We start from the raw sequence: 15,896 nt of genomic DNA on the forward strand, positions 1-15,896 counted from the left end.
ATTGATGATTGTTAATTTTTAGCAATCATTTATATTCATATTGTAGCGATAGACCGACACACCTTCCACTATCGACGTAATGGCCACCCATGGTATAGAGATTACGGGATGTAAATGAAGTACTGTTGCTGGTTTTTGGATGCATTTTTAGAGTGATTTAGGGGTGGAATGGTTGGTAGCTGCTTCTTAAAAGCGTTGTTTTACTATTTAGAATACTAAAAAAATATGTGTTCTTGTCTCTTAGAAGGATTGTGAAGATTCCGAAAAAATGTGCAGTTCCCCTATCACAATTTTTGAAGGGTTAAAACCAATAAAAATCAGTTCCCAGTGAATTATTTTATTTTTCGAAGTTTTTCTCAAAATTTTACCAATCACGCCATATCCGGAAAAACGGCTTCAAAGTGCCTGATTTTAACCGTCGTTATATCCACCTGTCTATTGTCCTGTGACGTCACTGCGTTAATCCACCAGAAACAAACATGGCGGATAGTACAGAAAGGTATAGCATAGTAGCTTGGATTCAGACTCTGATTTCAGTGGCGCAAGCGATTCAACAGATTACGCATGTATTGAAACGGATGGTTGGAGTATGGAGGCAGATAGCGAAAACGAAATTGAAGAAGAAACTGAAGCTATTGAGCGAATAGCTATTGACGCTATTCGGCCATGTCTGCCTTAGCATCGCCGGTAAAATGTGCAGAAGAAACGTTCGGGACTTTCGCATCTTGTGACACTGTATCAACTTAAATCCGTCAATTGGTAAGTGTTTGTTTGGCATTAAATTTGGGTGGAGGGAAACGCTGGATGCAAATATAGCTACAAATGTACATACAGCTAGCCTAAATAGCATGTTAGCATCGATTAGCTGGCAGTCATGCCGTGACCAAATATGTCTGATTAGCACATAAGTCAATAACATCAACAAAACTCACCTTTGTGACTTCGTTGACTTTATCGTTGAAAATGCATCTGCAGGTTATCCATACATCTCTGTGCCATGTCTGCCTTAGCATCGCCGGTAAATAGCATGTTAGCATTGATTAGCATGCTGTGCTAATCAATGCACATTCTATGTAAATCAACTTGAATCTGTCCCTGATAATGTTGTAACACCCTCCGACAACACACCGACGAGGCATGATGTCTCCAAGGTACGGAAAACAGTCGAAAAAATGGAAAATAACAGAGCTGATTTGACTCGATGTGTATAATGTGTTTGACGATTGACTACCTAGGTGACGTCACAACGTGACGTCATTGCTCCGAGAGCAAATAATAGAAAGGCTTTTAATTCGCCAATATTCACCCATTTAGATATCTGAAATCGGTTAAAAAAAGATATGGTCTTTTTTCTGCAACATCAAGGTATATATTGACGCTTACATAGGTCTGGTGATAATGTTCCCTTTTAAAGCACCTCTTCCTGAGGGCGTTTCAGTGTTATAGTTTCACTGTTATCTTTAGTTTGTAAGCCAACATGCGTCCATTCTCCCTTTTCTGTCTACACACTGTCTGCTTGTAAGTACTCCGTGATTGTGCGCTGGTGTACATGCTCCTCCGCTAGTAAAACCAGCAATGTCACGACGTGGCGATGCACCATCATGCCTGTGAAAGAAAAATATGGCAAACTGGTACTTTTAAACAGAGTATAGTCCATCCATCCATTTTCTACCGCTTATTCCCTTTCGGGGTCGCGGGGGGCGCTGGCGCCTATCTCAGCTACAATCGGGCGGAAGGCGGTGTACACCCTGGACAGTATAGTACCGTTTTTAATTGATTAGTACCACGATACTATACTAGTACCGGTATACCGTACAACCCTAGTGCTGACTCACTTTCCCTCCTATTCAGATGAGTTTCAAATGGAGTAGAGGAGCCTCCTTAATTAGCTCTGTCAAGATGTGCACTGTGCACTGAGAGTGTCGGCCATAGTGTTAACATGGTGTTTCCTTTGAAGCAGCACACATGAAGAAAGTGTTCCAGAATGCAGATTATGCAGAGTTGGATTGGGCGGACGAGGATTCTGGGTCTTGTTTGTGCATATTTTGGGGAATATATTCAAGAGGTGATGTTGATCCTCAGATCTTAAAAGGGGGGATTTGGGCTGCGAGAGAGAGAAGATACGACCACCACATAGGAAGTTAGATTTGCTTATTAGTAAACAGCTCAACTCATTTCCATGAAATGTTGCCCAACTTTTTCTGAAAAAAGTGGCCTTTTGGTGCAGCTGGTGCATGTTAGAGATGTAAAAAAAAAATAAAAAAAAATTATTGAAGACAAAAGTCCAACATTTTGTTTAATTGTTAATTTTTTTAACTGCTCTCAGTATCTGTAGAAATATACATATTTTTAATGTTGTATTTGACATTGTTTCAAAAGCATTTAATAATTTGTTTATTTTTCTTAAAGACGAAAGTCCAACATTTTATTGTTAATTTTTTTAAACTACTCTCAGTATCTGTAGAAATTATGTATTTATTTATTTATTTTTTATTTTGTATACCGCTCAAAAGCATTTAATAATTAGTTTTTGTTTCCTAAAGACAGAAGTCCAACATTTTGTGTAATTGCTATTTTTATTTTTTATGTTGTATCTGACATTGTTTTATCTCTAGAAAGGATATTTATTTATTTTTATTTTATGTACCGCTCAAAGGCATTTAATAATTTACCCTTTTTTCTTAAAGGCAGAATTCCTTCATTTTTTAAAGTATTTTTAAACATTACAAAAACGGACCTCATTTCGAGTGCGATGACACAAAAACAGATCAACTGATTTTCATGAAATTTTGCCCCAACCTGTGAGGCATCCTCCAATAAAAGTATCATTTTTGTGCAGCTGGTGCATATTTTATATATTAAATTAAAAAAAAAAAATTGCTTATTTTTCTTAAAGACAAAAGTCCACCATTTTGTTTGATTGTTATTTTTTTCAAACTACTCTCAGTACCTGTAGTAATTATTTATTTGTTATTTTTATGTTGTATCTGGCATTGTTTTACGCCGCTCAAAAGCATTTAATAATTTGTTTATTTTTCTTAAAGACATAATTCTTGCATTTTTTTTTGAATATGTATTTTTAAACATTACAAAAACGTATCTCATTTCTTGTCAGTGAGTGTGATTACACAGAAACAGCTGCCCAAACAAGTGGGGCATTCACTGAAAAAAAGTAGCATTTTGGTGGAGCTGGTGCATATTTTATGAATTAAATGTTTTTTAAAAATACTTATTTTTCATAAAGACAAAAGTCCAAAATTTGTTTGATTTGGCAGCACGGTGTACATGGGTTAGTACATGTGCCTCACAATACGAAGGTCCTGGGTTTAATGCTGGGCTCAGGATATTTCTGTGTGGAGTTTGCATGTTCTCCCCTTGACTGCGTGGGTTCCCTCCGGGTACTCTGGCTTCCTCCCACTTCCAAAGACATGCACCTGGGGATAGGTTGATTGGCAACACTAAATTGGCCCTAGTGTGTGAATGTGAGTGTGAATGTTGTCTGTCTATATGTTGGCCCTGTGATGAGGTGGCGACTTGTCCAGGGTGTACACCGCCTTCTGCCCGCATGTAGCTGAGATAGGGACAAGCTGTAGAAAATGGATGGATGGATGGATGGATTTTGTTTAATTGGCATGACCAGCGTCCCCAAAAGGGACAAGAGGTATAAAATGGATGGATGGATGGATGTTATTTTTTTTAAAACTACTTTCAGTATCTGTATAAATTATTTATTTATTTTCATTTTATATACCGCTCAAAAGCATTTAATAATTTGCACGAAGCGAGGCTGAAACCGTGGAGCAGACGGAAGTCGAGAGAGTCGAGACAGGCTTGACTTGACGCTGCAAATATGGAACTTGGAGCATATTTATGCTGACATAAATGTAGTGCTTACCCAAAATCAACTGGAAAAACGTGACTAAACAGACAACTGCCCATCGAGTAGGTCACTATAATATTTATCATGATGCATGCAGTACATATATTGCTGTCAAGCTAGCTGTGTACGAACTAAACATGAAATAAAACTTGACAGATACTGTAACATGATTGTTCATGTTTTTCAGTCAGTGAGATTGGTGTCCTATTGCATTGTGTTGTGCAATAAAAACTCAAAAGCCATTCAGCTGCTGTCGCAGAAGTTAGCTTACTACTAATGCCGTACCATGTTGTCGCTAGAAAAAGAGTTCCTCAGTGTTTGCTCTTACAAAAACAATGTCGCTACACTTGGTTATTATAGATCAGGGGTGCCCACACTTTTTCAGCAGGCGAGCTACTTTTCAAATGACTAAGTCGAGGGGATTTACTTAATCTTCATATATATATATATATATCCATCCATCCATTTTGTACCGCTTATTCCCTTTTGGGGTCGCGGGGGGTGCTGGCGCCTATCTCAGCTACAATCGGGCGGAAGGCGGGGTACACCCTGGACAAGTCGGAGTACCCGGAGGGAACCCACGCATTCACGGGGAGAACATGCAAACTCCACACAGAAAGATCCCGAGCCTGGATTTGAACCCAGAACTGCAGGAACTTCGTATTGTGAGGCAGACGCACTAACCCCTCTGCCACCGTAAAGATATATATATATATATATATATATATATATAATCGCGGGTCGGGCGGTTGACATGACGAAAAAATAGATTTTAATTAGATTCGGGTGGGTGGCGGTTGAACCATCCGAAAATATTTGATATACATGGTTCTGGGATCCGTATCTTTTGCCATTCAAAGAGCCATTTAGGACCCCTGTCATATAGCGAAGAAGACAATAGGAGATGCTATTATTCTCTTGAATGACTGCCGGCAGTCACCCAGATAATAAGTATTAGGGTGTGCTATGAAACCATTCGCTTTGTCGCCCTCTGCAACATGTACAATCTGCTTGTCAGTCCAGCATCATGTTGTGTGTGGCGTCCGCGGCAACACGCGCACGACTGCAAGGCATACTGGGTGACACAGAGTACACTAATGGTTGTGATATAAACAATTTTAACACTCTTAGTAATATGCGCCACGCTGTGAAGCCACACCAATTAAGAACGACAAACACATTTCGGGAGAACATCCTCCCAGTGACACAACATAAACGCAACACAACAAATACCCAGAATCCTTTGTATTCATGACACTTCCTGACTATTTTATACACCCCGCTAGCAGACAGCAGTGATGATAACGACCACATTTTTAAATGGAGAAGAAAAAAGGCCTCCTTTCTGTCCAATACCACATGAAAGTGGTTCCTTTTTGCCATCTTATATGTCCAGCTTCCATACTCCTTTTTATACACTTTACAAGAAATACATTGGCGGCAAACTCTGTAGCTTGTGCATGCTAGCTTTCTGAGACTCTTATTTTGTTAGTGCAGGCAGGATAGAGCAGCGCTTTTATTGTGTGCAGTCGGTCTTTAGAGTTGTGATGGCAGGTATGGCACGAGAGTTTGTTGAAATAAAAAATGTTTCTCGCCTTCCTGTCGGTCATTTTTTCTTAATAATGATCAGGCAGCAGCCAATGTCATCTCACAAGACCCTGGAGTGCCGTGAATGTCAATGAAGTGACAAAAGTGAGGTCTTGGTGAAGATTGATGATTGTTAATTTTTAGCAATCATTTATATTTATATTGTAGCGCTAGACCGACACACCTTCCACTATCGACGTAATGGCCACCCATGGTATAGAGATTACGGGATGTAAATGAAGTACTGTTGCTGGTTTTTGGATGCATTTTTAGAGTGATTTAGGGGTGGAATGGTTGGTAGCTGCTTCTTAAAAGCGTTGTTTTACTATTTAGAATACTAAAAAAATATGTGTTCTTGTCTCTTAGAAGGATTGTGAAGATTCCGAAAAAATGTGCAGTTCCCCTATCACAATTTTTGAAGGGTTAAAACCAATAAAAATCAGTTCCCAGTGAATTATTTTATTTTTCGAAGTTTTTCTCAAAATTTTACCAATCACGCCATATCCGGAAAAACGGCTTCAAAGTGCCTGATTTTAACCGTCGTTATATCCACCTGTCTATTGTCCTGTGACGTCACTGCGTTAAGCCACCAGAAACAAACATGGCGGATAGTACAGAAAGGTATAGCATAGTAGCTTGGATTCAGACTCTGATTTCAGTGGCGCAAGCGATTCAACAGATTACGCATGTATTGAAACGGATGGTTGGAATGTGGAAGTAGATAGCGAAAACGAAATTGAAGAAGAAACTGACGCTATTGAGCCATATCACGACAGACAGCGGCACGAGAGGAAGCGCGGACGAATTCGGCGATCGCCTTCCAACCAACGATTGGTATGTGTTTGTTTGGCATTAAATGTGGGTGGAGGGAAAGGCAGGATGCAAATACAGCTACAAATGAGGCATAATGATGCAATATGTACATACAGCTAGCCTAAATAGCATGTTAGCAATGATTAGCTTGCAGTCATGCCAGGACCAAATATGTCTGATTAGCACATAAGTCAATAACATCAACAAAACTCCCCTTTGTGATTTCGTTGACTTTGTCGTTGGAAATGCATCTGCTCTGAGTGTCGCAGGATATCCACACATCTGTGTGCCATCTCTGTCGTGGCATAGCTGTCGTCGGTACAGTGTGCAGAACAAACGAGGGACTTTCGCATCTTTTGACCACTGGTGCAACTTAAATCCGTCCCTGATCGTGTTGTTACACCCTCCGACAACACACCGATGAGGCATGATGTCTCCAAGGTACGGAAAAAAGTCGAAAAAACGGAAAATAACAGAGCTGATTTGACCTGGTGTGTGTAATGTGTTTGAGAAAATGGCGGATTGCTTCATGTTGTGACGTCACAGGTGAAAGGTCATTGCTACGACAGCGAACAATTGAAAGGCGTTTAAATCGCCAAATTCACCCTTTTAGAGTTCGGAAATCGGTTAAAAAAACACATGATCTTTTTTCTGCAACATCAAGTTATATATTGACGCTTACATAGGTCTGGCGATAATGTTCCCCTTTAAGGCCTTTGTGCTTTATCATGTGTCTGTCACTCTGGTGTTTATCTTTAAGAAGGATAATGATTTTGACGACTTTTAATGACTGTTTTGAGGGTTTTTTTTGTGTGGGCGGGTTAGTTGAAAGGCAATTCAATCCCCAGAGGCAGGACAGTTTATAGACAATGCAGAGGAGAGGCCCGGGAGGGAGCAGATTTGCGGCGATGATTCGATGCGGCTGCAAACGGATGAGAGCGGCGGTGGAGACGGCGTGTGTGGAGGAAATGGATGGAAGATGACGGATCATATATGCCAGCGCCAGCTGCCTGCTGTGCCCGCTGTCTGCCAGCGAGATGCTAAAGTGTCATTCAGGATGCGGACGGACAAGCAAAGACAGCATTTGTTAGTCCTTAAACTGCTCTCTTCCTCACAGCCCCTTGTTCCTCTTTTCACTCCATTTCCTGGAGATTCTCCTGTGCCAAAGCGTGTTTATGAACTCCCTAATCTGTTTCCTGGATCTGCCTGTCTTCTTGATGAAAGTCTCTCTTTTTTCTTGCCGGTGCTTGGTTGCCTTTCCATAGGAGGGATTTTCCTCCTGTGTTACTAGTCTCTGACATCATTAGCTACACATAAAGCCTCCCTTATACATTTTCAAAAGATGCAATGTTTACATGTCAGTAATATGGAGTAAAAACAAAAGGTACATTAGTTCAGTCGTAAAAAAAAACACCTTTATAAGCACAGATATAACAAGGTGCCGCGGCCAAGCGAGTGCTGGTTAAACGGTCTTTGGAGGAGCTCTGAAGACGTTTTGAAAAGTCATCGGAGGATGTGATTCCTGCGCTGAGCCTTTTAAAAGTGTGAGGATAAAGACCAAACTGACAACTTGCACAAAGAACTTGTATTTTATAACTGGACATTAATAAGTCTGTGAGGTAATCGGATGGATGGATGGGATGGTAATCGGAAAGGTGTAGATAATCATGTACATGTTGCCCTCTTCCTTGCATAGCAGCGTCTACTGCAGTGGATATTTATGTTTTGCATATACTGTATTTTATCCCAAATGTGTAATTCCTGAGAAAAAGAATAGACCACAAAGACATGTTTCGTAAAGGTCAGCAGGAGGATATAGTAAAGTAAAATAGCACAAGTAACGACATATCCTGTGCTTGTTCAGGATGCTACCGGCACATAGATCCTCTGTAAAGACTCACTGTAAAAAAAAGACGGTTTTACTGTAGAAAAAATAATAATAAAAAAACTGTAAAAATAAAAGTGTCATCTTTTTGTCCGTTTGGTTATGCACTGTAAAAACTAGACAACTTTATGGTAAAAGTAACTGGAAGCTCAGTCACCAGGATTTCGTAAAAACAACAATCATAGATTTTACGGTACATATAATTGGCATCTTGGGTGCCAGAATTTCCCCGTATAAACAAAAGTGGTAACGTTTTGCCATTTAGAATAATTTACTGTAAAAACAACCGTAGATTTCACGGCAAAAAAACAAAAACTGGCAACTCAGTCACAAAAAATTTTGTAAAAACAACAACCGTAGCTTTTACAGTAAATAGAATTGGCATCTCAGGTGCCAGAATTTCCCCGTAAAAACAAAAGGTGTAGAATTTTTGCCATTTACAGTAATTCTATGTAAAAACAACCAGAGATTTTACGATAAAAAAACAACTAACTGGAAGCTCAGTCACCAGGATTTCATAAAAACAATGATCGTAGATTTTACGATAAAAAACAAAAACAAAAACTGTCAGCTCAGTCACCAGGGTTTTGCAATTTACAGTAATTCACTGTAAAAACAAAAGTGTTCGAGTTTTGCCATTTACAGTAAATCAGTGTAAAAACAGGAGATTTTACGGTAAAAAAAAATACAAAAATGAAAGCTCAGTCACCAGGATTTCGTAAAAACAACGAGCGTAGATTTTATGGTAAATATAATTGTCATCTTAGGTGCCAGAATTTCCCCGTATAAAAAAAAGTGCTAGCGTTTTGCCATTTACAGTAATTCACTGTTAAAACAACCAGAGATTTTACAATAATAAAAAAAAAGAAACTGGAAGCTCAGTCACCAGGATTTCGTAAAAACAACGATCGTAGATTTTACGGTAAATAAAATTGGCATTTTCGGTGCCAGAATTTCCCTGTAAAAACCAAAGTGGTAGAGTTTTGCCATTTACAGTAATTCATTGTAAAAACAACCATAGATTTCACGGCAAAAAAACAAAAACTGGCAGCTCAGTCACGAAAATTTTGTAAAAACAGCAACCGTAGCTTTTACAGTAAAAATAATTGGCATCTCAGGTGCCAGAATTTCCCCGTAAAAACAAAAGGTGTAGAGTTTTGCCATTTACAGTAATTCAATTTAAAAACAACCAGAGATTTTAGGATAAAAATACAACAAACTGGAAGCTCAGTCATCAGAGTTTTGCAATTTACAGTAATTCGCAGTAAAAACAAAAGTGTTCGAGTTTTGCCATTTACTGTAAATCAGTGTAAAAACAACAGGAGATTTTACGATAAAAAAAAACAACAACAAAAAATTGGCAGCTCAGTCACCACAATAGTTATTTTCAATCTGACCCGCCGGACGTTCTACATCATTTTTTTAGACCTCTAACATCAAAACTGTAGGCACCATTATGATGTGCAGTGCTGTTTTTAAATGGCATTAAGTCTTGAACTATAGAAAGTATTTCAGTGGTTGAAATCTGAGTTTTTGGGTGTTTTATGAGTAATTACGATAATCTACGTCACAGCAGCTCAGACCAGGAACAAAGCAGAGTGCGCATAGTTTGTTTTCAGAGCAGCCAGCCCCAAACGCACGTGTCAGAAACGGATGGGGAAGCAGATTTTTACGTGATAATGTATCATATTGTAGGTGTTTATTGCACTTTGGTTCATGTTTTGCTGTTTTTTATATTTTTGTTGTGTTTTGCTTGATTTTCAAAGATACACAACTATAGGATCTGCTCTGTTGTTAATATTCAGTGTTTTATTGTTCATAGATAATATTGTAAACCCCACTTTCTTTATTTTCATGTACATTTTGGGTGTCCCATTCAGTAAAAAACTGTCAAATTCTATTTCGTTTTTTTTAGGTGGTCTGTCTTAAAATTTTTAGAATATTGTGACTTTTAGTATTAGTGTTCCCGAAAAAAAAGGGACCCAAACACACATACTGTACAGCAATTTTGTACAGATAAATGTGTATTCATACACACATACACATTGGCTCCCCAGACATATTTTTTGTAATACAGGGTGAAGTATTATAATAATGTATTTCTCAATCATTTTGACAAAAAACCCCCAAAATCAGTACCTCATGACATGAGGACAACACGTTGACCAACAGTTTATGATGTCATCTTAAAGCATGTGACTATTCAAGGCCATCATGTGACGTGTTCACGGACACGTCTCTGTTGTGTTCCCTGGGGTCACAGAGACCCCCCCTCCTCCCTTCCCAGTGCACAAACATATTCTCCCCTCGCCTCTCCTCCCGGTCTTAATAATGCGTCACCATTCTTCCTCGCCGGGCGGAGGAGGGCTGCCCTGAACCAACATTGGGGGCCGCCTTTGTGTGTGAAGGAATGGAGAGTTAAGACCCATGCAGGGACCCCCACTCAATGGGGGTATTGTGTCCCAAATCTCCACCCCTCACGTCGGTGCCCAGGCCAAGGTCACCGTACTTTGCCCCCCCCCGTATTTATTGAAAGGCAAGTCCAAGTGACACGACACAACGGTGTCCTTTGTCCTGTGAGTGTGACACCACCATGAATGTGACGCAGGCCTCTGCAATTTGTTGTGCTTAGAAAAGAACACTCGTAAAAGATGACACGGCGTTAGCGTCGTCACCAGAAAAAAAAAAACGTGTGGCAGGAGACAGGATACATTTAAACACCCCTTTAATGAACTCGGGGTCTCCAAAGTGCATTTTATTATCTGTCAGCTATGGAAATCCATTCAAACAAAAATGAGGACAAAACAAAGGAAGGTGCAACACAAAGAGAAAATAGTGATAGGGTGATACTAAATATAATCAAGCTTTGTCTTTAAATATAATGTTTTTTATTGCAGAATTAGAAATATAAAAATAACAAAATGGCACACCACAATTTTTATTTTATAAGATGCGGATCTTGGTGGAAAAACTTTGGACACCCTATCTTTATACTAGGATTGTCTCGATACCAATATTTTGGTACCAGTATGTAGAGGGGGGGCACATTTAATGGCAGCCCAGAAATATGCTGAAATATTCTGTATCCCCTACTAAGCTTTTTTGTGATTAATAAAATGAGTCCAAATTTACAAGTTTTGTTCAATGGCAAGCCTGTACATATAATCCACATGTTAGTACATAGTGGGGATGTACGTGGGACACATTTTCTGGCATGATATATGTGTTTTTTTGTTTGTTTTGTTTGTTTTTTACATGGAATTGAGTCTACACTGTAGTTTGTTCCCTTTATATTGGTGTTATTTTGGAATCTATTAGAAGATTAAACAAATAACTAGATGAGGCCGTTCATGAAGGAAATGCGTGTGAATGCGCCAATGCTGAAGTTGAACTGGAATCCTGGACTTTTTTTTAGAACTGTTGAAGTAGAGCACACAATTCCTAAACGGGAGGAATATTTTGAAGTTAGAAATGTTTTTATCAGATAAAAAAAAATGTGGGAGTTGTGGAACTTTGAAGAAAGTCCCATTCATTTCAATTGGAATTTCCCCAAAATTTAGGAATTTCGAGAAAAGCAGGAATTTTTTTGAATGTTATAAAAAAAAAAAAAAAACCTTGATTGGTCTGATAAGCTGAAATGGTTGGTATTGGATTTTTCAAATGTGTTGAGAAATATTGAAGTACTAGCATGTTGAATTGAAAAATGGTATTACGAAATTCCTGGAATTTCGGAAAAACCGGGAACTTTTCCAGTTCAAAAAACATATTTGTTTTTTTTGTCCTGATTAAGAGGAATGTTTTGACAGTGGAACGGTTGAAGTGGGTTGAAAATGTGTGGAGGAGTACTAGCAAGAAAAAAAAAATAGGGTGGAAATAGGGTTTAGGAAAACCAGGAATCCTGGAAAATCCTGGAATTTTTTTTAACTTGGAAAAAGGGTAGTTTGAATTTCCAGAGTGGTGGAATGTGTTGAAAGTGGTTTGAATAGGTTGAAACGTGGAAATGGTGGCAGTTTGAAAAATGGCCAATTAATTTTGAATGGGGAAAAATGTCCCGGAAAACCTGGAATTCTGGGAAATATGGGTATTTTTGGAATTTGTCAAGGGAAAGTCCGCGATTCCCAAATAGGCTGAACAGTTTGAAGTTGAAACGATTTGAATCGGGTGAAACATGTGGAAGGTAGAGCGCACCAAAGTCTGGAAAAGAAGAAGAAGATTAAGTTAAAGTTAAGTTAAAGTACCAATGATTGTCACACACACACTAGGTGTGGTGAAATTTGTCCTCTGCATTTGACCCATCCTCTTGGTCACCCCCTGGGAGGTGAGGGGAGCAGTGGGCAGCAGCGATGCCGCGCCCGAGAATTATTTTTGGTGATTTAACCCCCAATTCCAACCCTTGATGCTGAGTGCCAAGCAGGGAGGTAATGGGTCACATTTTTATAGTCTTTGGTATGACTCGGCCAGGGTTTGAACTCACAACCTATCGATCTCAGGGCGGACATTCTAACCACTAGGCCACTGAGTAGGTTAGAGTACGATGAAGTTGAATAATTAATAGATGAATTTTGGTGTAGAAAACCAAATGACAGGATGTTATTAATGTCATTGGCAAAAAATAAGCAGGACATGTATACAATAAGGAAGCTTGAATACAAGTGGTCAAGACGTCATGTACGGATGATCAAAAGCATTTATTGGGGTAGGAATGTTGCATGTTACAACAACCACATTTTTCACAATCAAAGCATGATTGTAATAATCCACATTTTGTATCATTGACATCACTATTAACAGCTGCTGCTGTCTGAACAAGGCACAGGAATTTTACTCGGTATTGGATCGGAAAGAAAATCAGTGGTATCGCCATACATATTATAAAAATGTCAATATATTAAGGGAGCTGTAATTGTTCACTACAGTAGGAGCTGTGATCATTTACAACCAGAATGATGTGTTTTCCTGTCCAAACGTCTCCATTATAAGAGTGTGTTTGAAACGACCATTTTTCATTTGTTAGCGCACAGCAGTGAGTGCCCGAGGGCAGGTTAGCAAAGAACAAGTTGGTGTTTTCTTCCCACATGTTTTTAATCAAAGCCCTACTGTTTACATTTACATTTGCATTGAACGCAGGGACGCTGAATGCCAAAGGTGAGATTTGCTAAAAGACTTTATTGTTGTTTTTGGCTTTTACAGATGGAAACACGCGTGGGCGGTAGCAAGGAGGGATGACTGAACTCCGAGACCCCCAGTGCAGATCCTCATCGTGATCATCATGGCCAGAGGCTTCTTGTCTTCCTCCGCCTGTGGTCCACACCTCCACCCAGAGGTCCGAGCTGGGCGAGTGGGCAGAAGAGGGATGGAGAAGCTCCCTGAAGGCGAGAACCAGGAGAAATCAATACCAAACACGCTGGCCTTGAAGTGGGGCTTTCCTCCGGTTGTCTGTGGCCTGGGGGCACGCAGGCCTCCAAAGGACGGGCCCTCTCAACTGGACCGGACCCCCTTTCTCCACTTGTGTGGTTTTGCTAAAGGGGATCCCCCATCACTTGCCACACCAGCACCCTGAAAGCTGAGACACAGCCAAAAGGGATTTTTTTTTTCCAGCTGCAACAGATTGACTTATTCTCCACCTTCTTTCTTAGGACTTTTGACTCGTTTCAACAGTACATCCTGAACAAATGTCTTTTGCAAACCAGAAAATCTTTTTCCCCCTCCTCCCAGAAAAAATGGACTGAACAGCAAAGAAAACAATATAATCGTAAGTATTTTTTTACATTTCATTCTGTACAGATTTCAATATTTTTTCCCATTAATTATGCTTGAATATTTTGGAAATATAATATTGTTTACTGTTATGTAAGTGGAGGTTACTACACCTTATCATTAATGGCAATAAAAAACTATCTTTGATTGGTACTTTGTGTATTAGTTAGAAACAATACACTTTTCGGTTCCCCTCTAGGGGAATCGAAAGCAATGGATGTCGAGCGGGTCTAACATGATACTGTGAAAGTTCAATCCATAGTGGATCCAACACAACCGTGAGAGTCCAGTCCAAAGTGGATCCAACACTGTAGAGAGAGTCCCGTCCGTAAAAGCCGAAGTGCGCGTGACGTCACCGGTGTGAGGGCTCCTCACATCCGCACATTGATTACAATCATGGCCATCAGCAGCGCGAGCGATTCTGACCGAGAAAGCGACAATTTCCCCATTAATTGGAGCGAGGATGAAAGATTGGTGGACGAGGATAGTGAGAGTGAAGGACTAGAAGAAGAAAAAAAAAAAAAGACGAGGGCAGTGGGAGCGATTCAGATGTTATTAGACACATTTACTAGGATAATTCTGGAAAATCCCTTATATTATTATTGTGTTACTAGTGTTTTAGTGAGATTATAAAGTCATACCTGGAAGTCGGAGGGGTGTGGTGACCGCCAGTGTCTCTGAGTGAAGCCATGGAGGAGCCAAGAAAGTCGCCGCTGCCTCTTTGACAGCTGCAGGAAGAACGACACAAGCTATCCGCTCATGTTTACGTTAAGAGCCAACTTATTACCACAATTTTCTCACCGAAACCTACCGGTTGACCTGTGGTAGAGAAACATGTTCGCTTGACCGCTCTGTTCCATATTAATGTGTTTGTGTTGCTACAGCCGGCCAAAATACACCGCTTTCCACCAAATGCATTCTTCTTTGTAGTATCCAATATTAATTGAACAAATTGCACAAGATTCAACAACACAGATGTCCAGAATACTGTGTAATTATGCGATTAAATCGGACGACTTTTAGCCGTGAGTGGTTTTGGGATAAAATGTCGGCTACAACCAATAATGTCACAAGCACGCATCATCATTCCGCGATGTTTTCAACAGGACACTTTGCGGGAAATTTAAAATTGCAATTTAGTAAACTAAACCGGCCGTATTGGCATGTGTTGCAATGTTAATATTTCATCATTGATATATAAACTATCAGACTGCGTGGTCGGTAGTAGTGGGTTTCAGTAGGCCTTTAAAAAGCAATAAACCGCTAAGCTACAGTTAGCTAAAGTAGCAGGAAGTGGGCAAACAAAAAACAGGAAGTAAAGACCTACAAAAAAAACAGGCAGCAATAAACATGTCTTAACAGAAAAAACTACTTGATAAAGGATGGATAAACTTTGCTACATTCATTCTCACAGATGTATGAAAATAAATTCACCGCAAATGTATGTAAACAATTCCTAAATATAAAGCTATCCAAGCTAGCACACGATGCCAGAGTAGCAGAAAGGGAGCAAAAAGAAAACAGAAAATGGAAACCTACCAAAAAAAGCCTGTACAAAAATGAATATGCTCGAAACAACCTAATGATAGGTAAATACATGTTGCTACAGTGGGGCAAAAAAGTATTTAGTCGGCCACCGATTGTGCAAGTTCTCCCACTTAAAATGATGACAGACTTCTGTAATTTTCATCATAGGTACACTTCAACTGTGAGAGACAGAATATGAAAAAAAATCCAGGAATTCACATTGTAGGAATTTTAAAGAATTTATTTGTAAATTATGGTGGAAAATAAGTATTTGGTCAACCATTCAAAGCTCTCACTGATGGAAGGAGGTTTTGGCTCAAAATCTCACGATACATGGCCTCATTCATTCTTTCCTTAACACGGATCAATCGTCCTGTCCTCTTAGCAGAAAAACAGCCCCGAAGCATGATGTTTCCACCCCCATGCTTCACAGTAGGTGTGGTGTTC

The 15,896-nt window shown here is 39.6% G+C and overlaps 1 long non-coding RNA gene across 2 annotated transcripts in view; it reads left to right on the forward strand.

Annotated features, from left to right (window-relative positions):
- LOC133568337 (uncharacterized) overlaps nt 1-15,896 on the forward strand; it is a 54,385-nt gene that overhangs the window by 20,273 nt on the left and 18,216 nt on the right. The window contains exon 3 of one of the 2 annotated variants that reach the window (XR_009809576.1): nt 13,356-13,917. This is a non-coding gene — a long non-coding RNA (uncharacterized LOC133568337). Of the gene's footprint in view, nt 1-13,355; nt 14,076-15,896 lie in introns of those variants that run through there. The other variant, XR_009809575.1, reaches the window with a different exon arrangement.

This window comes from Nerophis ophidion, linkage group LG14 (genome assembly GCF_033978795.1).
Source record: "Nerophis ophidion isolate RoL-2023_Sa linkage group LG14, RoL_Noph_v1.0, whole genome shotgun sequence".
In the NCBI taxonomy this organism is placed as follows: domain Eukaryota; kingdom Metazoa; phylum Chordata; class Actinopteri; order Syngnathiformes; family Syngnathidae; genus Nerophis; species Nerophis ophidion.